At 51.4% G+C, this 24,870-nt stretch overlaps 1 long non-coding RNA gene across 2 annotated transcripts; it reads right to left on the minus strand.

Moving 5' to 3' along the window:
* Positions 1-14,358: 14,358 nt before the first annotated feature.
* On the minus strand, positions 14,359-20,376 carry LOC139798759 (uncharacterized). 2 transcript variants are annotated; one of them, XR_011726966.1, is made up of 3 exons: positions 20,248-20,376; positions 15,692-15,812; positions 14,359-14,802 (listed from the first exon to the last, which is right to left on the minus strand). It is a non-coding gene; the product is annotated as an uncharacterized lncRNA (long non-coding RNA). The 2 variants fall into 2 exon arrangements; XR_011726965.1 differs by having other exon boundaries at positions 15,692-15,896.
* Between the last annotated feature and the right edge of the window lie 4,494 nt (positions 20,377-24,870).

Below are 24,870 nucleotides of genomic sequence, written 5' to 3' on the forward strand. Positions count from 1 at the left end.
TTCCAGCTGGGAGAATTGCAATTCCCAGGAGCCTGCAGCCAGGCAGCTTCCAGGGCATTGGTGCCTCTGGAAAACAGGGCTGGAGAGGATGAGGATGAGGATGAGGATGAGGATGCTGAGAGAGAGACAAGGAAGAAGAAGTCAGCCCAGGTGCATTGCTGCCCTTTTCCTTCAGAAGCCAAGCCAGAAATCACTGCTGCTCAGCCCCCTTCCCATTGCTCTGAGCCCTGCCTCCCAGGTAATGAGCTTTTTATCCATTGTTTTACCAAAAAAATGGTTCAAACAGCACAGTTTTTTGTCTTATGAAGGAGAGGGGTGAGAAGAAACCTGACCTTTAGGCACCTGCCCATGGAGATGATGGGAAACGTTAAAAATGTCTTTGCAGAAGGGGCCCCAGTGTCTAGCACTGAAAATTCAGCAGATTTCAAGCTGAAAATGCCATGAACACTTTGCTGGGTAGAGCAGCTCTCTGGCCAGATTACCCAGAGACCTGGGGGGCTTCAACACCACTCACATCACCCCCAAATTTTTGGTGTCTTCTGTGGGTGAGCAGGGAAACCCCAGGATTTGTGTTTCTGCAAGGAGAACCTGGAAGTGGAGGTCATTGAAAGGACCAAAAGTTAGGGGGAAAAAAGTGAAGTAAAAGTCCTTTAAAAAGGCACAGAAGGTGTGGTCCAGACAGGCAAATATGCAGAATTTTAATTGCTTTTCCTCATCACCTCTGTGGGCAGCAAGCAAACACTTGGAGTTCTCTCCTCATCGTGGCTTGAGATTCTTCAGCTTCACTTTATCTGTGAGTAGGAGAGAGGAAAGCAAATTGTCCATGGAGGGAAAGCAATTAAAAACGCTCATTTATTTTTTTTTTTTTTTTTTAAGTGCTCAGGAAGAGAAAGCTGACATCATCTCTCAGCACAGCTTGTGCTCAGGAAAAACATCCTTCAAAGCAAGGACATGGGGACACGTGGTGGATCCCCCAGTTTGGAGCTGGCCCTGCCTTGCACCTCTTTTGCAGAACCTCAAAGGTCCAGGACACCCAAGGACCCTGGAGGAGATAAAAAGCAGCATTTGGAGGAGGAATAATTTGTGGAGGGCACTCCTGCTCCTAGCAGGCATTGCCATGGGGTTTTGCAGCTCGTGGGGAGTCTGGAATGGCCCTGGGGATATTGCCTGAGCATCCAGGTTCATTTTCTGCTCCTTCACACCTGGTGGGCAGCTCAGTCCAGAGGTGTCCCAGTGATTCTTGGAGGTGTTTGCTGTCTCATGCTGTGTATTTGCATCCATCCAATTTACAGTTCCTGCCATCCAACAGCCTTGGTGATTGGGCACTGGTCTCAGAAAAGCTGATTTACTGCTCTGCTGCTGCCACACTCTGTGTCTCTACTTGTGAGAGGCAGCTGTGAAATTCCCCCTCCCCCCTGAACTGAACTGAATTCCAAAATTGATTTTCCTTTATTGGATTAATATTGCCATGAGCTGCTGGTTTATTTGGCCCTTCTAACACACGGGCAAAAAATGTACCAGTGGGGCTCTTTCACCACAAACTCTATTTCCCACACGTGCATCTTCCCTGCCTGGGCACTCCTGGAAGGGAATAATTCCCTCTGTAATTCCCTCTGTCTGCTGGGAACAGCACTGAGACCCCAGCTGGGAGGGCAACCACTAAATGCCACCTGGAGAGATTTCTTGGGGGGTTGTGTTTTGCTTTGCCAACCCCTGCCCAGGCTGGCAGCAACTTTGCTGCTGCCTCCCTGCATCTGAGAATCGTTTGGGTTGGAAAGGAGCTCTGAGAGCATCCAGTCTAACCCTTGATCCACTCCCACTGCAGTTCCCAGCCCATGGCACTGAGTGCCACATCCAGGCTCTTTTGAAATATCTCCAGGGATGGAGAATCCACCCCATCCCTGGGCAGCCCATTCCAATGCCTGATCACCCTCTCCAGAAAGAAATTCTTTCTAATGTCCAACCTAAACCTCCCCTGGCACAACTTGAGACCTCTTGTGCCCTCTTGTCTTGCTGAGAGTTGCCTGGGAAAAGAGCCCAACCCCCCCCTGGCTCCAACCTCCTTTCAGGGAGTTGGAGAGAGTGATGAGGTCTCCCCTGAGCCTCCTCTTCTCCAGCCTCAACACCCCCAGCTCCCTCAGCCCTTCCTCACAGGACTTGTGCTGGATCCCTTCACAGCCTCCTTGCTCTTCTCTGGACCTGCTCCAGCACCTCAATCTCCTTCCTGAGCTGAGGGGCCCAGAACTGGACACAGGACTCAAGCTGTGGCCTCCCCAGGGCTGAGCACAGGGGCAGAATCCCTTCCCTGGACCTGCTGGCCACGCTCTTCCTGAGCCAGCCCAGGATGCCATTGGCCTTCTTGGCCACCTGGGCACACTGCTGGCTCCTCTTCAGCTTCCTGGCAATCCAGACTCCCAGCTCCCTTTCTGCCCCTCTGAGCCCAGCCTGGAGCTCCCCATGGGGTTGTTGTGTTGAACCTCATCCCATTGGAATCATCCCCACTCTCCAGCCTGTCCAGGTCCCTCTGCAGAACCTTCCAGCTGATGGGTGCTCCCCAGAGTGTCCAATCTGCATCTCCCCATGCCCACTGGTGGCAAAGCAAAGGGTTTGGCAGTGACTTGGTGGCCTCATGCCCCAGTCACCACTGGTCCTGGCAGTGATGGGGATGCCCAACCCCCATCAGAAGAGCTGACACGAGGAGGACAAATGGTGAAAATGGTGAAAATGGTCACGAAATGTTCCCTTTGCAGAGGGAGAGCACTCTGAGCCAGCTTCCCACACAGCCAGCTGTCTCCTGGGTGTTCTGCAGTTGGGTTCCATCCAGCCTGAGGGAAGAGCAGTCTCTGGAGGAAAGCATTTCTCAGTGCCCAAAAGTACCTACAAGCCCCTGGGGGCTGCAGCCCAGCTCACCAGAGGTTGTGTTGGAGAAGGGTTGGGATGCAATGTCCCAAAACTCTGCCCTCTGCCCCCAGCTGCACAGCAAAGGGACTTGGCACCAAGAAAACCAGCAAGAAAGCAATTTTTTCTTGCTTATTGGCACCTTTAGCCTTGCAGGTTATATTTTTCCTGTAGCTGGTAATTCTTGTGTTTGTTTAGTCCCTAAATTTCTTTCTAAATTTCTCTTTCCAACCAGAAGGGACAAATGGCAGAGCCTGCCAGGGGATGGAGCAGAGCCCTGGGGCTCCTGGGGTTGCTTTGCAGCAGTCTCAGGATGCCCAGAGGCAGAGGAAAAGAAAGATTTTCAGAATTCTCTGCAGTCCTTCTGCTCCACCTTGAGATTCCCCCTGTTTTTTCCCAACACAATTGGCTCGTCTGGAATCATCCAGGTTGGAAAGGATCTCAGGGATCCAACACATTTCCTTTGACATGCAATTGTGGGCAGTGGAAAGCTGGCACCAGAAGGATCATTCCCAGAGAAATGATGAGGAGAAAGTCCCAAAAATGAAAGGCAGTGGAAGGAAGAACACTCGTCCAGAGTCTGGAGAGGACTGGGCAGCAGATCTCCACCTCTCCAAGGGGTAATATTAACTTTTCTTCTGGTTCTTGAGTTGCTTTTATTCCTGCAGAGCAGCAGGAAAGAGCTCAGACTATTCCCCCCTCGGGCTCCCTGTTTCCTAGGAGCTCTGCAGAGGTTTTAGGGGAGTCAGGGAGCATCCCCATACTGAGGAGCCCCAGTCCCAGTCCCCACAGAGCAGGGGAGCTTGGGGTCTGTGTGAGTTTCTTCCAGCTTTGCCCATATTAATTTTGTCCTACCTCTCAGTAAGTGGCTGCTGCAGGTTCTGTTGATGGGGATTTAAATTCTCCAAAGAGCAGGAAATTAAAGGAAATTATGAATCAATTTCCATTGCATCTGATTCATAAACCTACACACACTCCCCAAAAATGAGTTGATTGGAAATAATTGCAGTTCAGGAGATGTCCTCCTCACCTCTTCAATAATCCTGTCTCTGCTCCTGCTCTCTTGAGCATTTCAAATTACATGTCCACCTCTGGGGGTTTTTGTTGGTTTTTTTGTTGGTTGTTTGGTTTTTTTTTTTGTTGGTTTTTTTGTTTGTTTGTTTGTTTGTTTGTTTGTTTGTTTGTGGTTTTTTGTTTTGTGTTTTTTGTGGTTTTTTTTTTTTTTTTTTTTTTTTTTTTTTTGGTTGGTTGGTTGGTTGGTTTTGTTTTTTTTTTCCAAGGTGGCACAAATTTACCAGGCAATTAAAAAGTGCTGTGTAATCAGAAGAACAGCACTAACAATAATAACAGCAACAGGCAGCAGAATGCCAAAGGCAGGGAGATGAAAAGGGAATTCCTGCTGGGATAGAGCCCTTTGCAGCCACCCCAGCACCTGCAAATTGCCAAGCCCTGGCAACCAGGTGGCTTCTAAGCCCAAAAGGGTACAGGGAGGGGACAGCAGATGAGAGAGGTTCTGTGAGCACCATCCCACCAACCCTTCTGAGGATTCCTCATTAAACTTTTCCCTTTCCCATCAGATTTGTGATTTTTTTTTTTTTTTCCATCTGATACATTCACATCAGCTCCACCAGAAGCTGACTCACAGGTGAAGAGCTCCTAATGAAGAGACTGCCAGAACCCACTCATCATGTCCCAGTTTTGCAGGGAAATAGAGGAGGGGTTTGTTTATTTTTATTTTTTTCCTTGCCTCATGCTGTGTTCTCCAGGCCATGCAGGTGTTAGGGTGACCCAGCTGGGTCACAGAACAAATGCATGGCAGATTTATTTTATTTTTTTTTTTGCCTATGGAAGGTAAAGGAGGGAGAATGGTTGTTTTCATGGATGCATTTGATGGCAAAGGGATGGATTGCTCGAGTGTGCTGTTGCTTCCATTGCTGCATTTTTCTGACAGTTACAGATTTTTCAGTGGTTACAGGAATTCTCTGCACTGGGGAATAAACATCATCTGCATGGAACTGGCTGGTGGTAGCAGCATTTCTGTAGGGATGGCTCTGGTGAGAAAGGAAAATGTCACCCATCCCCAAAAGTGCTTCCAAAAATCTCCAGGGAGCACCAACGTGTCCTTCCCCACAAGTGTTTTGGTGGGGATTTGTGAGCAGGAATTGCCCCAGGACACAGCAAGGTACCCGAGGAGATGCCAGGAGGTGGAACCAGGCCTGATGCCAGCTGAAGGGCTCTGTGATGTTCCCAGTGAGCTGAAAGGCTCTGCAGACACTGAGAGGTGATGTTAAATAGAAAGGAATCACATTTTTCTTTGGCTTGGCTTGCTGGACCCTTCAGTGCTTTGCAAAAGGAGAAGGTGTTTGACTTGGGTGAGGTGAGCAAAAGCTCAGGCATCTCCATCATCCAGGGATCCTGCTCCAGCTGGGAATCTGCAAGCCTGGGAATCTGCTCCAGGGTCAACTCAGGGAGGAGGTGGGATTGTGTCCCCCTCCTCAGATCCAGTCCCAGAGGGAAGCAGAGCCTACAGACACACTGCAACCACATTTGGGGTTGTTTTAGGGGGAACAAGGAGTGGAGATGGAAAGGAGTCATTAACCCCCTCTGCTTGGTGAAACAGAGCCCAGTTTGGGTCCTTATCCCAAATTCAGGAGTGAAATGGGAGAACCAAAGGCTGCTGAGATGGGCACTGGCAATAATCCTGCCCTGAGCCAGGGCTGAGCTGGGCACCCAGCAGCAAACCCTGGGGATTCTGAGGTTTATCATGAAAAGGAAGGACAGGGATGGCTCTGGGGACACAAAGAGGTGGCTCCTTGGCCCATGCTGCAGAAAAAAGCTGAAGACACTGAACTGCTTGAGCCATAGTCTGAATTTCAGCCCTGCTAAAGCCCCACTGGAATGGCAAGGGAAATGTCCAGAGGTGATGCCAGAGCCTGGGAAATGCTCAGCAATTACAGGAACACCCTGATGAAGCAAGGCCAGGGCTTAGGGGAGTAGCTGCACTTTTCTCTTCACTCCTTCCAGTTCCTGTCACATCTCAGGAGCTTTTCCCCCTCTCCCTCCCCGTGGTGTGGAGCAGCAGCTTGGATCCCACAGTTGCCACGTTGTTGTGAATCACTCTTGACAAATTTAACAGTGACTCCAAAGGTAGAAAAGGAACAGCAGGGAACAAAGAACTAATGTTGTTCCTGCCCAAAAATCCGTGTGTGGCTGGGTACCTCCTCCTCAGCCACCTGCAGCTGCTTCTGATGGGCTGGCAGCACCTGTGACCACAGCCACTCACCCCATTTAGAGAGAAAATGCTCAATCCCAGCTGATATTTAACTTCAACTTCCCTCCCCAAGCATGCTCAGGGCCAGCTCCAGGCAGGTTTGGGGCAGGGAAGGCAAAAGGACCCCTCCCAAGTCTCCCCCCAGCCAAACTTCTGCTGCAACTGATGGTGGGAGCTTGGCTCTTCCCAGCATCTGTCCCCCAAGGGGTCCTGCCCAAACCTTCCCTGCAAACTCAGGCTTGGATCCTGCTGCCAGCTGCAGCTTTTAAGCAGGCACCACCATGAGCATCCTCCAGAAGAGCCTTCCTCCTGCTCCATGCTCCCAGCAAGGTAAGGGGTTGGCTTTTTCCCTAGCAAAGAAGCTGAGAATGGAGCCAGAGCTCACTGTGTCTGTAGCTAATCCCTTTTTGGGGCTGGAGGCCACTTCAGTCCTAAATAGATCCTGAAGAGCCCAAACCCCCAGCCTCTCAGCCTTTTGCTCCCTGTTCCAGCTATCACCAGTGGGAGCAGAGAGCACAGTGAGCACCCAAGGGTGGGTCCTGAGGACCAGGATGGGGCTGGCACTTGTCTGCCTGGACTTGGGGTTCAGGCTGCCCATGCCCCCACTTCCCTTTGCCCTGGTGCAGGGGTTTTCAGGCAATTCATGAAGTTGTGGGGGTCCCATCTCCACCTGGGGCTCAGCCCTTCTGCTCTCCTGGGACCTGGGTGCTCCCTTTGCTCCCAGCAGCATCCAAAGAGTCAAGTCAGAGGGAAGAAGAAGCCTGGCAGGATGTTTGGGATGCTGGCAGAGGAGCTGATGCCAGGGAATATCCAAGTGTCATCTCCATCAGCTTCTGGCCAAGGGAACAGGGCTGGCACTTGTCTGCCTGGACTTGGGGTTCAGGCTGCCCATGTCCCCTCTTCCCTTTGCCCTGGTACAGGGGTTTTCATGAAGTTGTGGGGGTCCCATCTCCACCTGGGGCTCAGCCCTTCTGCTCTCCTGGGACCTGAGTGCTCCCTGTGCTCCCAGCAGCATCCAAAGAGTCAAGTCAGAGGGAAGAAGAAGCCTGGCAGGATGTTTGGGATGCTGGCAGAGGAGCTGATGCCAGGGAATATCCAAGTGTCATCTCCATCAGCTTCTGGCCAAGGGAACAGTGGGGAAGGGGCTTTGCTTTTTTCCATCCCTCTGCAGATGAAAAATAGCTGGCACCAAGCTGCTCTCACGTGCAGATTCCTCCTGGTTGGTCTCTAATCCAATGATCCAATTTGCCCAGCACAGCTGCAGTTTTGGGGCTTTTCCCAGCTTCCATGTCAGACACAGAAATTCTGCCTCCTGGACAGAAAGGAGCTCTCAGGACCCAACCTCTTTTCCCTGCATTTCTCCCCAAACACCCCATTCCCCAGACTCCAGGGCAGGACCCCACACATTTTAATTCACTTTTAAGGTTTTATTGCCCATAGCAAAGGGTTTGAAGAGCCCAGAGCTGAGCAGGGATGCCCAAGCCAACAGCATCCAGTAGCCACACCATCCCCTTCCCAGTGTTTTTTCCAAGGGCACTGGGAATTTTTTCCTTTAGCTCTCTTTAACACAGGGATGGCTCCCTGAATTTTTTTGCTGCAGGTGTATGGCAAAGAAGCAGAGCCATGGAGTGGGCAAGAGGACCTGGAAGCCTTCTGGGACCTGCTTGCCCAGGGGGTGGGCAGCCAGGAGATGCCTTTTTCTCAGCTGCAGGGGAAAAGTGGCCATTCCCAAACCTGCTCTGCTGCTTGGGAATTATGCTAAGCTGGCATAATTATGCTAAGAGAGGAGCATCCCAGAATTACAGAATTGTCATGGTTGGAAAGACCTTCAAGACCCCCCTGTCCAACCATCAACCCAGGAAAAAAAAAATTAATTATTAGATAAAAATGAAAAAAAAAAAAACCAAAATGTGGAAGGGAGTGCCCCCATCATCCCTGCCAGCTCTGGGCAGCCAGGTCAAGGTTTAGGATTCTTAATTCCTGCTTATTCTTACCCTGAACCCTGCAGATCCCCCCACGCTGCAGGGCAGCAGATACATCCCATAGTATCCAGGTAGAATCACTATTCCAGAGCCATAATCTCCCCTGGGAAAGCCAGTGTGCTTGTAAATTGGACTGTATTCCCCCTGCCTAGAAAAAAAGCCAAAAAAAAAAAACCAAAAAAAGCCCCCCCAAAACCCCACACCAAACCAAAACACCCACCAAAAAAAAAAAAAAAAACCAAAAACCGACCCACAAACCAAACCAAAAAAAACCCCCCAAAAAGCCCAAAACCCTAACAAAACCAACCAAAAAACCCCCAAACAAATAAAATAACAAATGTCTAATAAATAATAATAAAAAATTTTATTATTTTTGGCAGATCCTGGGGCAGGCAAAGGCTCTGCTCAGCTCTGCCCACTTTGCTTATGCAGCTTCTTGAAAATGTTGTCCTACTTGTTTCACCTTTCAGAAAGATGCCCAGTGAGTTTTATCAAGTGTCTGAGTCCAGTTCATGCTCTCGGGTTGCAGGAAATTAAATGCTTTTAGTTGTCTCTCAGGGCAGCAAAGGAGGAGTTCATGAGCCTTATTAGATTTCATTTCCATTTCTCTCCATGTTGAAGGCATCTGGGGGGGGTTTGGAATTCCTGTCATTTGCTTATCTGTGGGACAAGCAACAGTAGAGCTTATTAAAGGTTCCAAATTGAAAAGAACTCTTATTCTGTCATTAATTTTATTTTATTTTTTTTCATTGTGCAATGGTAAACAGCTTGGGCAGCTGAATTATTTCACTGGCCCAGCCCCAGCCTCCAGGACTTTCAAGCCATACTGAAACCCAGACAAGGATTGGCTCCCAAATCCAGGAATAAGTGATGTATATTCCTTCATCCTGAGCTCAGGGGAGTTTTCATAGAATCATAGAATCATAGAATTAGCCGGGTTGGAAGGGACCTCAGAGATCATCTAGTCCAACCCTTGATCCACCGGAGCAGTTGCTAGACCATGGCACTGAGTGCCACATCCAGTCTTTTTTTAAATGTCTCCAGGGACGGAGAATCTACCACCTCACCGGGCAGTCCATTCCAATGTCTGATCACCCTCTCCGTGAAGAAATTCTTTCTAATATCTAACCTAAACCTCCCCTGGCACAACTTAAGACTGTGTCCTCTTGTCTTGTTGAAGGTCGTCTGTGAAAAGAGTCCAGCTCCCACCTCGCTACAGCCTCCTTTCAGGTAGTTGTAGACAGCAATGAGGTCTCCCCTGAGCCTCCTCTTCTCCAGGCTGAACAGCCCCAGCTCTCTCAGCCTCTCCTCATAGGGCCTGTGCTCGAGTCCCTTCACCAGCCTGGTTGCCCTCCTTTGGACCTGTTCCAGGACCTCTACATCCTTCTTAAACTGAGGGGCCCAGAACCGGACACAGCACTCGAGGTGTGGCCTCACCAGCGCTGAGTACAGGAGAAGAATCACCTCCCTGGACCTGCTGGCCACGCTCTTCCTGAGCCAGCCCAGGATGCCATTGGCCTTCTTGGCCACCTGGGCACACTGCTGCCTCCTCTTCAGCTTCCTGGCAATCCAGACTCCCAGGTCCCTCTCTGTCTGGCTGCTCTCAGCCACTCTGTGCCCAGCCTGGAGCTCCCCATGGGGTTGTTGTGGCCAAAGTGCAGGACCCGGCACTTGGCCTTGTTGAACCTCATCCCGTTGGGATCAGCCCAACTCTCCAGTCTGTCCAGGTCCCTCTGCAGAGCCCTCCTGCCTTCGAGTTGGTCTACACTTCCCCCCAGCTTGGTGTCATCTGCGAACTTGCTGATGATGGACTCAATCCCTTCGTCTAAGTCGTCGATAAAGATATTAAACAGAACTGGGCCCAACACTCCCATGTCTTTTGGATCTGTTTATTGGAACTGAGGAGGGCCAAGCCCAAAGCTGGTGTAGGATGAGGCTCCTCAGGCATCAAACCTGCCTTTCAATTGCCCCCCTAAAACCCTTGGACCCAACTGTGTCACCCCAGAAGGTTCCAAGGCACCTGGGCTCTGGAAATTTGGCACCAAGGGAAGAAACTGGCTTGCAGGGAGGAAAATCAGCTTTTCCTTCCACTGCTGCCTGATGCTGGCACCTGGGGGCTGAGCAGCTTGCAAGGCATGGGGGTTAATGCAGAGGTGAATGGAACAGGGCTCCTGGGAAGCCAGATGGGGACAGAAGTTGTTTTAGGGTTTTTTGGGGTTTTTTTTTGGGTTTTTCATTTTCATAAAAACAGCTCTCCCATCATAAAAAAGCCACTGGCTTTGCTGCCTGTGTCAGGATTGCTGCTCTTTGACATTTCTCTTTTACATTCTGTGCATTAAAAGCTATTTTTTTAATGATTTTTATGTCGCGGGGAAATGGCAGAGCTATTTTAGTCATTATCTGCTTTATGGATTCATAAGTTTTAGGGCCAGAAAGCACCATTAGGAGCTGCAGAGCTCACCTGACACTTCCTCCCTCAAACCCAGAGACAAACCCAGCTGTAACTAGAAAGCTGGAAGAATCCACACCACCCATGGGTGCCCTGTGCTTGGCAATTTTCTTGCTATTTTTTCCTAGAAGGAGAAATTCCTGGAGGTGGAAGCTGGAATCCTTTGAACCCCCCGGGGTGTAAGGACCAATTTATGGCTTCAATGTCCCTCTGTTATCTTCAGTCCTCTCTTTTGGGGCTCTAAAGTGTTTTATCCCCCCCTAAAGAGTTCATATTCCCTCCTAAGGAGTTCACATCCCCCCAAAGAGTTTTACCCCCCCTAAAGAGTTTTACCCTCCCCAAAGGGTTCACATCCCCCCCTAAAGAGTTTTACCCCCCCTAAACAGTGCACATCCCCCCCAAAGAGTTTTACCCCCCCTAAAGAGTTTTACCCTCCCCAAAGAGTTCACATCCCCCCCTAAAGAGTTTTATCCCCCCCCTAAGAGTGTTATTTCCCCCCAAAGAGTTTACATCCCCCCCAAAGAGTTTACATCCCCCCCAAAGAGTTTACATCCCCCCCAAAGAGTTTTATCCCCCCCAAAGAGTTTACATCCCCCCCTAAAGAGTTTTATCCCCCCCTAAAGAGTTTTATCTCCCCCCTAAAGAGTTTTATCTCCCCCCTAAAGAGTTTTACCCCCCCTAAAGAGCCCACATCCCCCCCCAAAGAGTTTTACCCCTCCCTAAAGTGTTCACATCCCCCCCAAAGAATTTTACCCCCCCTAAAGAGTTCACATCCCCCCCAAAGAGTTTTACCTCCCCCAAGGAGCTTTATCCCCCCCTAAAGAGTTTTATTCCCCCCTAAAGTGTTTTACCCTCCCCTAAAGAGCTTTACCCCCCCTAAAGAGTTGACATTCCCTCCCCGCAGCCTGGGGCCGCCCCGCATCCATCCCAAAGGCCGCTGTGATCCCGGGAGCTGTTCCACCCGCATGGCACAGCGGGGAACTAGGGCTGAAGTGGCCTCTAATTTTATCGTCAGGGTTCATTAGGTTAATTAAATACCGCGGACACCCTCCCTTAATCTGCTTGGCAATGGGAGAGCGATTTCAGAGCTGCTCGGGAGTTAATGGTGCTAAATCCAATTTCATGCAAGGGCAGGGAGCCGGGGAGATGATTAACTGGGTTTAGGTAATTAACTGGTTTCGTGTCTCCCGATCTGCAGGAACTGGTCCCGGTTTGTCCCGGAGCTGGGGGCAGGAGGTGCTGGAGCAGCCCCAGGGCAGGAGCGGAGCTCCGGGATCCTTTAAACCACTTCGTGATCTGGCAAGGGAGAGGAGGTGGATTTCAGGGCTGGGATCAGCACCCTGCTGCCAACCCAAAAGCTCAGGTAAGCCCCAGCCCGACAGAACCAGTGCCTGGTACCCAAATTGTTCCCAGGATGGGGGAGATGCTGGTTTGGAGCCATCCCAGCAGATGCTGCAATGAGGCAGTGATCTCAGGGACCAAACCCCAAACTGGCCAGGCAGCTCTATTGCTGGATTAAATGGTCTAAGGGCATTTATTCAAAAAGGCTTTGCATTTTCATCTGGCTGAGAGGAGGGTTGGAGGCACCACCTCCAAAAAAAAGGTCTCGTGGGCTGTTGTTCCCCTCCTCCCTCCTGGGAACACCCAGGATGTGGCTTGGGGGTTCTGAAATGGTGCTGACTGCAAATGGGTTGTCCTGAAAGTGCTCGAAATGGCACCCAAAGGTTTCACTTGGTGAGGAAAATCAGCACCTGAGCAAGTTGTAGGACCTGGGGGGTGGTGGTGGCTCAGGGTACAGAGCAGGGGCACAAGTGTCCCCACACCAGAGGGATGCTCCAGGCTGCTGGGCACAAGTAGGAGGGGGGGGATGATCAGAAATAAGGATATTTTCCCCCAGAGAGGGGGGGATGATCAGAAATCAGGATATTTTCCCTCAGGTATAGAGGGGATGATCAAAAATAAGAATATTTTCCCTCAGATAGAGGGGGGATGATCAGAAATCAGGATATTTTCCCCCAGAGGGGGGGGGATGATCAGAAATAAGGATATTTTCCCTCAGGTAGAGAGGGGATGATCAGAAATAAGGATATTTTCCCCCACATAGAGGGGGGATGATCAGAAATAAGAATATTTTCCCTCAGGTAGAGGGGGGATGATCAGAAATAAGTTTATTTCAGCTAGACATGGTGATTGAGGGCTCATCAAGGAGCTGGTGGAGGGCTGGACTGGGGGCATCATCCCTCATAACCCCACAGAGGAAAATAAAGGGCAAGCTTATTGGGATCCAGTGGTTTTATAGTGGGCAGCAGGAAGAAAATTCATCCTCATCCTCTGACTTTTAGGAGGACTCTGTGCTCACCAGATAATTCTGTTTTGGCTCTTTGATGAGGTTATGGCTGTGGCTGGGAAAGGTAAGAGCACAGTCACCTGGGGTTTGCTGGCATTTGAGTCCAAACCTTGCAGCAACCTGATTTTAAAAGTTATCAAGAAAAGGCCCGTTCAGGGAATTAGAACCTACCAGATAAACTCATTTTAAGAAGTCAGTTAAGCCAGAACCTGGCTGGTTTTGCCACTTGGACAGGATGAACCCAAGTGGCCACGACACTGAGCACAGGGCTGAGTTTGCAGCTTCTGCCAAGGCGGGGGAAAGGTTTGTTTGTTTTTTTTTTTTTTTGATGTCTCCCCTTTCCTGGCCTGAGCCCTTCTTGGCCCAGGTAGCCAAGAAGGCCAATGGCATCCTGGGCTGGCTCAGGAACAGCGTGGCCAGCAGGTCCAGGGAAGGGATTCTGCCCCTGTGCTCAGCCCTGGGGAGGCCACAGCTTGAGTCCTGTGTCCAGTTCTGGGCCCCTCAGCTCAGGAAGGAGATTGAGGTGCTGGAGCAGGTCCAAAGGAGGCAACTGGGCTGGGGAAGGGACTGGAGCACAGATCCTATGAGGAGAGGCTGAGGGAGCTGGGGGTGTTGAGGCTGGAGAAGAGGAGGCTCAGGGGAGACCTCATCACTCTCTCCAACTCCCTGAAAGGAGGTTGGAGCCAGGGGGGGGTTGGGCTCTTTTCCCAGGCAACTCTCAGCAAGACAAGAGGGCACAAGAGGTCTCAAGTTGTGCCAGGGGAGGTTTAGGTTGGACATGAGAAAGAATTTCTTTAGGGAGAGGGTGATCAGGCATTGGAATGGGCTGCCCAGGGAAGGGGTGGATTCTCCATCCCTGGAGATATTTCAAAAGAGCCTGGATGTGGCACTCAGTGCCATGGGCTGGGAACTGCAGTGGGAGTGGATCAAGGGTTGGACTTGATGAGCTCTGAGGTCCCTTCCAACCCACCCAATTCTAGGATTCTATGATTCTCTCAGCTTCTCCTGGTACTCCAGCTCACCAACCACCCTGGAGGCCTCACTCCAGGTCCCTGTGCCAGATCCCTGCAGCTCTCACCAGGCATTTCCCCCCCCTATTAACACTTGAACCCAGGCAATGCTATTTTAACAGCATAACTATGTCTCTGGCTGCTCTTTTCTTATGGGCAGTAATTCCAGCATCTGTTTGGGCTGCTGAAGCACCTCGTAGCTCCAGAATCCTGTGCTCCAATATCTGTTAAAGCCCGGGGTTATTTTCCATTGATTTCAGGCTAATCACACAAAGAAAAGCAACATCTGCCGAATGAATGGGGCTCCCGAGGAGAATTAACCACTCTCAGGGAGAAAAGAATGGGAAAAGAGTTGAGGCAGCAAGATTCTCTTTCGAAAGAACATTTATTTTTAGCCCTTCGTGTGGCCCCATCCATCCCTCCCTTTTCTCCCAGCACCTGTCAGAGGCAGCGAATGTTGCTGGCACTGCCTTTTCTCCTTCCTCCCCATCATCCCCACATCTTGACCTTTCTCACTGACTGAGCCAGGCAGAAAAAAATAGAATTTCTAGCATCAGTCCCTGGCTCCCAGGAACTTCTCTGCCAGTGCAGGGAGGAGTGTAACAGAGATTATTTGTATCCCTGCCAAGGTTACCCGTAAAACACAAGTCAGCTGCAGAAAGGTGGAGTGGAGAGCCCCAGTAAGAAGATGGAAGCAAGATGGGAAAGTATCCTAAGAAGAGCAGGGTAATTAGATTTGGGCTGTTTGCTCCCTGTCAGCTGAAGAGGCAACCCATAAATCAGGAAGGCATCTGCTGTGCAGGATCCAAGGGCCCTCAGAGCAGGAGGAAAAAAGTCATCCATCACTGTTAGCAGAAGGAGGATTGGAGTTTAAATTACAGATTCTCCAAGTGTGCGTTTGCAATTGTTTGGAAACAAAGTCCTCTTAAATTTCTCCCATGATGCTGGGATGGGGGCTGAGCCATCTACAGCAGCTGATGCCTCAGCAGGCCCTGAAAAGAACAGAAAGAGAAAATCCAGGGCAACACCAAGGATCCGCCCTGCTCTGGGCCCAGCAGGGCCCAGCATGCCCAGTGGGCATGGGGAGAACCCCCCCACCCTGCTCCCCAGGGCCCCACCAAGGAAAGGGATGGGGCTCAGGGCACACCACTCCCCCTACCTCCTTCCATCCTTCCATCCATCCATCCATCCATCCATCCATCCATCCATCCTTCCATCCATCCCTCCATCCCTCCATCCCTCCATCCCTCCATCCCTCCATCCATCCATCCATCCATCCATCCATCCATCCATCCATCCATTCATCCTCCCATCCATCCCTCCATCCCTCCATCCCTCCATCCCTCCATCCCTCCATCCCTCCATCCCTCCATCCATCCCTCCATCCCTCCATCCCTCCATCCATCCATCCCTCCATCCCTCCATCCCTCCATCCCTCCATCCCTCCATCCCTCCATCCCTCCATCCCTCCATCCCTCCATCTCTCCATCCCTTCATCCCTCCATCCATCCATCCCTCCATCCCTCCATCCCTCCATCCCTCCATCCATCCATCCGCCTATCCATCCATCCATCCATCCATCCATCCATCCATCCATCCATCCATCCATCCATCCATCCATCCTTCCATCCTCCCATCCATCCCTCTCTCCCTCCATCCCTCCCTCCCTCCATCCCTCCCTCCCTCCATCCATCCTGGCAGCAGCAGCAGACAACCCAGCCCCCAGGCACTCACCTGAGCTTCTCACCTCTCCTGTCACCAACATCCAACCAGGCTGAAATGACAGAAGCCCTGTGCTGCTGGCAGCCAGAGCTGTGCTGTGCTGCTTTAACTCCTCCCTCTGCATTTGCAGTCACTGGGATTTGGGGGTAAATGTTTGTAATATTTTTTCATATGATTTCATCTCCAGGCAAGAAAATTGCCCAGATACAAGAGGTCCCTTAGGAGAATAAATCAGAATCAGGACATTAGGACACAAAATATGTGGGAGTGGGAGAAATCCTGCCCTTTACAGGCCACTGGCTACCATCTGGCTGTGGGAAGACACCTGGGGAGATGGGCAGAGGTTTTCCAAGTCAAGACAAGGGACTGGCACATGTCCCCAAGGGTGTCCCTGAGCACTGAGAGACTCTGCTGAGGACTTTGCCCAGGTGGGACTGGGTGCAGGGAGTGTCCCCAGCAATGCTGCACCCATTGGCACCCATTGGGATGGCTGTGCTTGGGGCACCTCTTCCCATGTCCCTTTGGCAAGGGGGAAAAAGGTACAAACCCACAAGTTTATTCAGGGTGTTCCTCCTGCCTGCTGCTGTCCCAGCCCTCTCCTTGCCACCCTCCTGAAGTCCCCACATGTCAAACCACAGAGAAACTCAGGCTGGTGTCAGGATGGATCATTTTGGCAGTTTACAAGGCAATTAAAGGATGGGGCTGTGTCTGATTAGCTGGCAAATAAGCCTTGGTAAATTATCAAAAAATCAAAAGCTGTCCCAGTGAGCTGCAGAGATGCACAGGGGAGAGCACTCAGGAGAACAACTCCTCCTCCTCCTCCTCCTCCTCCTCACTTTGGTGTCTTGCACTGGGCAAGCAGATCAATCATGTGGCTGAAGATCTTAAGCTGCATCCCCAGATGAAGAATGCCAAGTGTTGGATTTATGGATCAGCCACAAGTGAGGGGTTGCTGTGAGAATCCTGACAGCTAGACACAGCAATTAGCATAGCATTTGAATACAGGTACCTGCTTGCCACACAAATGAAGAAGATGCTCTCATGGAGAAGTGAGATTGAATCTGACTGGAGTCAGATTCCTTCAGATTCCTTCTTGGCTCTGGTGCAACATAAGAGCTGTGACCAAAATCATGGATTCTGGACAAGCCTAAGGTGCCCCAGGCTCTTCCTGCAGAGAGAGGAGGTCTCAGTGTGTAAAAATCCCTTGCTTCCAGACAAAACCAACCTCAAAACCTTTCCTTCTCCACTGATTCTACCTTGGGCCCAGCACCTTAAAAACCAGGAGGTAACTTCAGCAGAGCCAGCACCCAGTAGTGCAGCCCTCCCTGTCCCCATCCAAGGGACTTAATGGGACATTTCCCTCCCTCTTCCAGTCCTCACCCCCCTCCTCTTCTCATCAGCCCTCAGCCATGGGCATCACCAGCCCCAGGTGAGCAGGGAGACCTGCCAGCCACCTGGCAACAAGCCAACTCCTTGACTTCTTCCACTTTTTTTCATTATTTTTTCCCCTTCCCTGGGCTGGCAGGTGGTGGGGGACAGTTTGCTTCACTCCTAGGGGAGCAACTGGAAAAGTGGTGATTTAAAAGGATGAGGCTGGAGAGAGTGGGGGGGGGGGGCAGGGTCTTGTGTCTGGGTGGTGGTGGGGATGCTGTGCCCTGTGTGCTCCAGGTGTTTTCCAGCTGTGTCCCTTCCTAAAGGGAGCTGGGGAAGGAGCTGAGCCCCAGGGCTGTCTGCTCGGCTTGCTGTGAGGATGGGAAGTGCCCTACACTTGGGAGGTAAAGGGTTTGGGGTTTCTAATCAGCAGCTGGGATTGGTAAACTCACTGGTAACTCTCACAGCCCAGGGTGGTGACGAATGATGTGGCTGCAAAGTGTGGGGTTTTTAGTGCCATTTATATAGAGTGGTCAGGAAAGCCAATGGCATCCTGGGGGGCATTAAAAAGGGGGTGTCCAGCAGGTTGAGGGAGGTTCTGTTCCCCTTCTACTCTGCCCTGCTCAGACCTGGAGTATTGCATCCAATTCTGGGCTCCCCAGTTCAAGAGGGACAGGGATTTATGTGAGAAAGTACAAGGGAGGGCTGTGAGGATGATGATGATGATGATGATGATGATGATGATGATGATGATGATGAAGGGACTGGGACACCTGCCTGATGGAGAAAGGCTGAGACCTGGGGCTTTCTAGGCTGGAGAGGAGAAGACTGAGAGGGAACTTAATAATGTGTATAAATACCTGAGGGCTGGGTGTCTGAAGGAAGGGACAAACTCTTCTCACTTGTGCCCTGTGATAAGAGGGGGGGAAAAGGTCCAAGATAGAGCACAGGAAGCTCCAGCTCAACATGAGTGAGGATTTCTGTCCTGGAAAGGTTCTGGTTTCCCAGGGAAGTTGTGGAGTCACCTTCCCTGGAGACTTTCAAGACCCACGTGGATGCATTTCTGAGTGACCTGGCTTGGTTTGGGCCCTGCTCTGGCATCAGGGATCTTCAGAGGTCCCTTCCAACCCCTGGGATTCTGGGATTTAGGAATGTTTATTAGGGATGTGCCAGTGAGGTCAGAGGAAGGTGAATGCTGCCTGGGATGGCTCCTGCATGGCTGGGAAATGCTCAGTGGGTGTGGGCATTGCCTCTGTCTCTTGGCTGCTGGTTGGGGGGCTCCCGGGGATGGGGTCCCCCTGCACCAGCTCCCTGCCTTGGGACCCTTACTTGGAGACCACGATGAGGCTGGCAGGGAAGAATGTTAATTTTTTAATGTTAATTTTACCTGGCACATTTATTCCAGAGGCACCAGGTGTTTGTATTTCTGAAAGAAAAACCTTTCAAGACAGGGGCTTCCTGGGAGAGCCTCCAAAACCCTGGGATAATTCCAAACTGAAAGGAATTGATGGTGCAAGGAATGAATATTTCTGTGAAAGACAAAGCCTGAGTCTTCAGGTGGTTCCATCACCAATCTGGCCACACCACAGTGGATAGCAAAGATGAGCCTGGTTTTTAAAAGCAGCTCTGAAACTGTTCCCAGTCCCACCTCTAAAATCAACAGACACACAGGTGTGTGAATGCCTGATGAGAATGAGATCATCAGAATAAAATCCCAGCAAGTTCCTGACCTTAACTCCAGCAGACTTGCCTTGCTCCCCACTAGGAGGAACTTTTTGCTCCCTTCCCAGCCCTTGCTGTTTGGATGTGAATCACTGGGTGTTTTTAGGCAGTTGGCAGCCACTCACCAGTGGTGTCCCCCAGGGATCAGTGTTGGGCCCAGTGCTGTTCAATATCTTTAGTGATGATTTAGATGAGGGGATTGAGTCCATCATCAGCAAATTTGCAGATGACACTAAGCTGGGGGGAGTGTGGATCAGCTGGAAGGCAGGAGGGCTCTGCAGAGGGACCTGGACAGACTGGAGAGTTGGGCTGATCCCAACGGGATGAGGTTCAACAAGGCCAAGTGCCGGGTCCTGCACTTTGGCCACAAGAACCCCATGGGGAGCTCCAGGCTGGGCACAGAGTGGCTGAGAGCAGCCAGACAGAGAGGGAGCTGGGAGTCTGGATTGACAGGAAGCTGAAGAGGAGGCAGCAGTGTGCCCAGGTGGCCAAGAAGGCCAATGGCATCCTGGGCTGGCTCAGGAAGAGCATGGCCAGCAGGTCCAGGGAAGGGATTCTGCCCCTGTGCTCAGCCCTGGGGAGGCCACAGCTTGAGTCCTGTGTCCAGTTCTGGGCCCCTCAGCTCAGGAAGGAGATTGAGGTGCTGGAGCAGGTCCAAAGGAGGCAACTGGGCTGGGGAAGGGACTGGAGCACAGATCCTATGAGGAGAGGCTGAGGGAGCTGGGGGTGTTGAGGCTGGAGAAGAGGAGGCTCAGGGGAGACCTCATCACTCTCTCCAACTCCCTGAAAGGAGGTTGGAGCCAGGGGGGGGTTGGGCTCTTTTCCCAGGCAACTCTCAGCAAGACAAGAGGGCACAAGAGGTCTCAAGTTGTGCCAGGGGAGGTTTAGGTTGGACATTAGAAAGAATTCCTTTCTGGAGAGGGTGATCAGGCATTGGAATGGGCTGCCCAGGGAAGGGGTGGATTCTCCATCCCTGGAGATATTTCAAAAGAGCCTGGATGTGGCACTCAGTGCCATGGGCTGGGAACTGCAGTGGGAGTGGATCAAGGGTTGGACTTGATGAGCTCTGAGGTCCCTTCCAACCCAGCCCATTCTGTGATTCTATGAAAAGGCATCTGCTTGCCGTGCCTCACCCCTTGCTCAGCATTTCTTCCACCTAGAACTGTGCAGAGCCCACCCTGGCTTCACAGGTGGTTTGAGATGCTCTGATGTTACAGAGCTGGGTGCTGCAGTTCACTCTTCAATTATAGAACCATGACCATAAAATAATTTGCTGCAGGATTTCCTGGAAGGCCACTAAACCAAAGCCCAACACCAAACTATGAGCTGGATCCTACCTGTCCTGTCTGAATCCCTTTAAGAACCCATTTGCTTTACAATTTATCGCTTAGAGCTGCAAAATCTGCCATCTGCTCATTTCCTCTGTGTTGCTCCTCATTCCCACCCACATTCAGCACAATAAAAAATCTGCTTACCTGGCAAAAAGCCCTTTAATCATTCCCTTCCCAGAGAAAGGGCCTCCTGAGCACAAACACTGCCAGTTTATTTTCCCCAAACCCACTGTGCTGCACTGGCGCTGTGGAAGAAAAATGTGCAGTCAGTGTCCAGGTGTAAATATCCTGAATCCCTGATTTTTTGTGCAGGTGGGCAGGGAAAGTCCCAGCTTTGCAGTGTTGGCACAAGCAGTGTTTGAGGTACAAAGTTCTCTGCAAACTCCACATCTCCCAGGCTGGATAAACAATTATAGGTGGCTTCTGTTATAGGTTGTGAGTGTTACTGTAGCAAATATATCTTTCTGCTGGAAATACAGCAGTATTCTCGTAATGTTTGGGTTTGTTGGGGTCTTTTTTTTTTTTTCCTTTTTTTCCCCTTTTTTTTTTCTTTTTTTTTTTTTTTTTTTTTTTTTTTTTTCTTTTTTTTTTTCTTTTTTTTTTTTTGTTTTATAAGGCTGAGACCATACAATGCATGCTGACACTCGCAGGCCAGGCTATTTTTATAAAATATTTACAGCCCTTTTCTAGTCCTGGAATCTCTCAAAGCCTTTTGATGCTTCATTATGAGTGAACTCAAAACACTCCCAGCCACCTCTTTTGGGTTCCTTACTTTTGGGGTTGTGTCTTGGTGCAGAGCACCTGAGGATGCTGCCAGCTGGGGTGACACTTGCCTGTCCCAGCTGTCCCCTGGGCACCCCCAGGATGTAGTGGCCCTGTAGGACTCTGCCTCCTGGGAATGGGTGTAAGGTGATGGGGTTTTTTTGCTTTCATGTGAGCGTTGCCAAAGCATCTCAGCCTCACAGGGTGGAAAAAAAAAAAAAAAAAAGTCTTAAAAATCACAGGTTAGGGGTGAAACCGTTCAGCCCTGGGGTGATGGGGCAGAACCCCAAAAGGCCTGGGAGTGTTAAGTGGGGGCTGCATTTTTCTGTCTTCCCAGGAGATGGCAGCCCAGGTTTATAAATCCACAGCCCGTGGTTGGCATCGAGCAGGGTCAGGAGAGGCTTGGGGAAAACTCCCGGACACGCGTGGGGAGGTGGGGGGGGAGCGGAGGATGCTCCTCTGCTTCCTCCTCCGCGCCCCGCGGAGGATGCTGAAAACTTTGGTTAAGGGAAAGTCCTCGCCCAGCCCTGTCCCTGGGTCTGATGAGGTCCCCGCTGCTCAGGTGACACCGAGACCTTTGTCCCAAGCTGTTGGGTGAGGGCGGGTGAGCCACGGCGGAAAGGGCTGGGGCTGGGAAAACAGGGAAACCGGTTCCACAGCTCCAGCGTGTCATCCCAGGGCTTCTAATTATTGATTTGGAAACGGAGGAAACCGGTTTAGGATCGGCAGGACAAACACAAGTGTGAGAGCGTTCATTTTCTCCCTGTTCTTCGGGGATCTCCTTCCTTTCTGGGTACTTGCTGGTGGGCTTGGTGGTGGTGGACTGGGCTTGACATCCTGGGCTCAAAATCCCAGAAAACCTCTCCCAGGAAGAAGCGGTAGTTTGGCAGGGAAAGTTGGTTATTGTCTCTCTCTCTCCCTTTTTTTTTTAATATTTTTCTTCTGAGGTCACAGTGAATTTTTGTAACCCAAGAGGAAGGTGGAATCCCATGAAATGCCACAGGTATCCAAAACTTCCTGCAGAGCCTGTGTGTGCCTTTGGAGCACTGCCTGATGCTCTATCTCCCAAATCACACTCGGGGCAACAGCCAGGTTGGGCTTTGGGACCAACCAGTTGCCAGAAGCCCCAAAAGCTGCTGCTGAATCCAGAATTTTAAGTCACTGCAACTGTGGACGAGGCTCAGTCACCACCCACTGGTGAGTGGGTGAGCAGCCCCAGTACTGCCAAGCAAACCCACCAGGAATATTTGAGAGGAGCTGGTTTGTTCACCAGGAATATCTGAAGGCTTTCCATTGAAGAGGGATGATTATGTCAGGGGAAAACCTCCCTAAAGTCACCATTCACTGAAGAGATGCTTGAAATCCCTCCCACAAAGGAACTCAGTTCCTCACTGAATCCACAGGGCTGTAGAAAGCCAGGAGCTGGAAAGACTGGATATCCTGAACCAAATCCAGCACAAGGCCAGGGCTCTGAGATCCCTATCCCTGGAGTCATCTCATCCAGATACACCCCTGAGCTGCTGCTCTTCTCTTGAAACTTGCCCTGTTTGGAGCAGCCTTTGGACTACAGACCTCCAGGGGACTTCTCCAGTGACATTGCCAGCACCTGGGACTTCTGTGCTCCCATCTAAACCTTTGCTAAGGGTAAGCAGAAACCTGCAGCAAGAACCCAGAGCATAAAACACCACAGAGAAGAGCCAGGCTCAAGACTCTGGCCTTCTGCCTGTCCTAGACTTAAGGGAGCTGAAGCACCCCATGGGGAGGGAGAGGTCAGCTCTCTGCCAAGCTGCTGCAGCTGCAATGCCCAGCACCGACCCCCTGCTCCCTTTCAAAAGAAGTTTTCAGGAAGCCAGGGCTTCCAGGCATCTTGCTTGCAGTGGGAAATCATCCTCTGATTCACTTCTCCCAGAGCTGACAGCTCTGTGTGATCCCACCCTGAGCCTGGAGCCAAGGAAGCTGGCAGCACAGTAGCCATTCCCATACACCTCTCATAGGCATGACTGAGCACATGAATTTTTATTTTTTTTTTTTTCAGCCTGGCATTGTAGTTCTCTGTGCCCAACTCACTATCCAAGCCTCTGGGGATGGTGGAAAGCCCACCCCACTTTGAGGGGAAACAAGAGATTTTTGGTTATGGCTGAAACCCTGCATCTCTGGATGGCTTTGAGCTACATTAGAGACTCCAAGGAACTTGAGCCTGATTCAGCCTGAAAAATCAGTGGCCCTGGGTCTGCCAGGCTCAGGGAAGGGTCAACCTCCAGCACTGCTCTTGTTTGTGTTCCAGTCACCTGAGGCACAGGAGGGAATTTTCCCTGCCATTCCCACCTAAGCAGAGCCAAGCAAGAAGTGTGGGAATTGTGGAGTCGGGGGGCACACCTGCCCTGGGAAAGGCTTTTCCCAGGTTGTTCCTCTGGCGTGTGTGAGGGGCCAGGTGAGCTCTCCAGCCATCCTGCTGGGTGGTGACCTTCCCAGCTGTCATGGAGCACCTGTGGGTGTGAAAACACGGGGATGGTGCCCTACCTGAGGGTGTGTCACACGTCGGGGTGAGCAGTGACACAGCCCAGGCTTGCAGCAAGAGCTGTGCAAGTGGGTCCCTGTGCATCTGTGCAAGTGGGTCCCTGCACATCTGTGTAAGTGGGTCCCTGTGCATCTGTGCAAGTGGGTCCCTACACATCTGTGCAAGTGGGCCCCATCACACCTCTGCAAGTGGGTCCCTGCACATCTGTGCAAGTGGGCCCCATCACACCTCTGCAAGTGGGTCCCTGCACATCTGTGCAAGTGGGTCCCATCACATCTGTGCAAGTGGGTCCCAGCACATCTGTGCAAGTGGGTCCCATCACATCTGTGCAAGTGGGTCCCAGCACATCTGTGCAAGTGGGTCCCTGTGCATCTGTGCAAGTGGGTCCCTGCACATCTGTGTAAGTGGGTCCCTGTGCATCTGTGCAAGTGGGTCCCTGCACATCTGTGCAAGTGGGTCCCTGTGTATCTGTGCAAGTGGGTCCCTGTGCATCTGTGCAAGTGGGTCCCTGTGCATCTGTGCAAGTGGGTCCCTGCACATCTGTGCAAGTGGGTCCCTGTGTATCTGTGCAAGTGGGTCCCAGCACATCTGTGCAAGTGGGTCCCTGTGTATCTGTGCAAGTGGGTCCCTGCACATCTGTGCAAGTGGGTCCCATCACATCTGTGCAAGTGGGTCCCAGCACATCTGTGCAAGTGGGTCCCATCACATCTGTGCAAGTGGGTCCCTATGTATCTGTGCAAGTGGGTCCCATCACATCTGTGCAAGTGGGTTCCTGCGCATCTGTGCAAGTGGGTCCCTGTGCATCTGTGCAAGTGGGCCCCAGCACATCTGTGCAAGTGGGTCCCTGTGCATCTGTGCAAGTGGGTCCCTGCGCATCTGTGCAAGTGGGTCCCAGCACATCTGTGCAAGTGGGTCCCTGCACATCTGTGCAAGTGGGCCCCAGCACATCTGTGCAAGTGGGTCCCTACACATCTGTGCAAGTGGGTCCCTGCACATCTGTGCAAGTGGGTCCCTGCGCATCTGTGCAAGTGGGTCCCAGCACATCTGTGCAAGTGGGTCCCTGCACATCTGAAGTCAGCAATGGTACTTTAATGGAGGGGGGGGGGGGAAGCACGATTCAGGGATTTTGTAACGTCGGGCACACAAGGGTCTGCTCTTGTCCTAAGGAGTGGTCTTTTCAATAAGCAGGAACTGGAACGTTTTCACCTCCATCTCGCTTGGTTTCCGGTGCTGATCCAAAGATTTGCATGGATTTTCTGCCTCCAGCACTTCCAGCAGCCCAGGCTCTCCCACTGAGCCGGGATGCGTTCCCCAGGACCCCGCACCCACCCGGGGGTTTTACCCTGTGTGTGTGTCCTGGAGCCTGAGCCGGACCTCCCCCAGCCCCCCAAGCCTTTTTTAATTAATTTTTGTAAAAAAACCCAAACAACTCCGGCGGGGCTGGGCTGCATCCCCGGTACTTTTCACTAGATGTCAGCGCTGCCTTT

This window comes from Heliangelus exortis, chromosome 8 (assembly GCF_036169615.1).
Source record: "Heliangelus exortis chromosome 8, bHelExo1.hap1, whole genome shotgun sequence".
In the NCBI taxonomy this organism is placed as follows: domain Eukaryota; kingdom Metazoa; phylum Chordata; class Aves; order Apodiformes; family Trochilidae; genus Heliangelus; species Heliangelus exortis.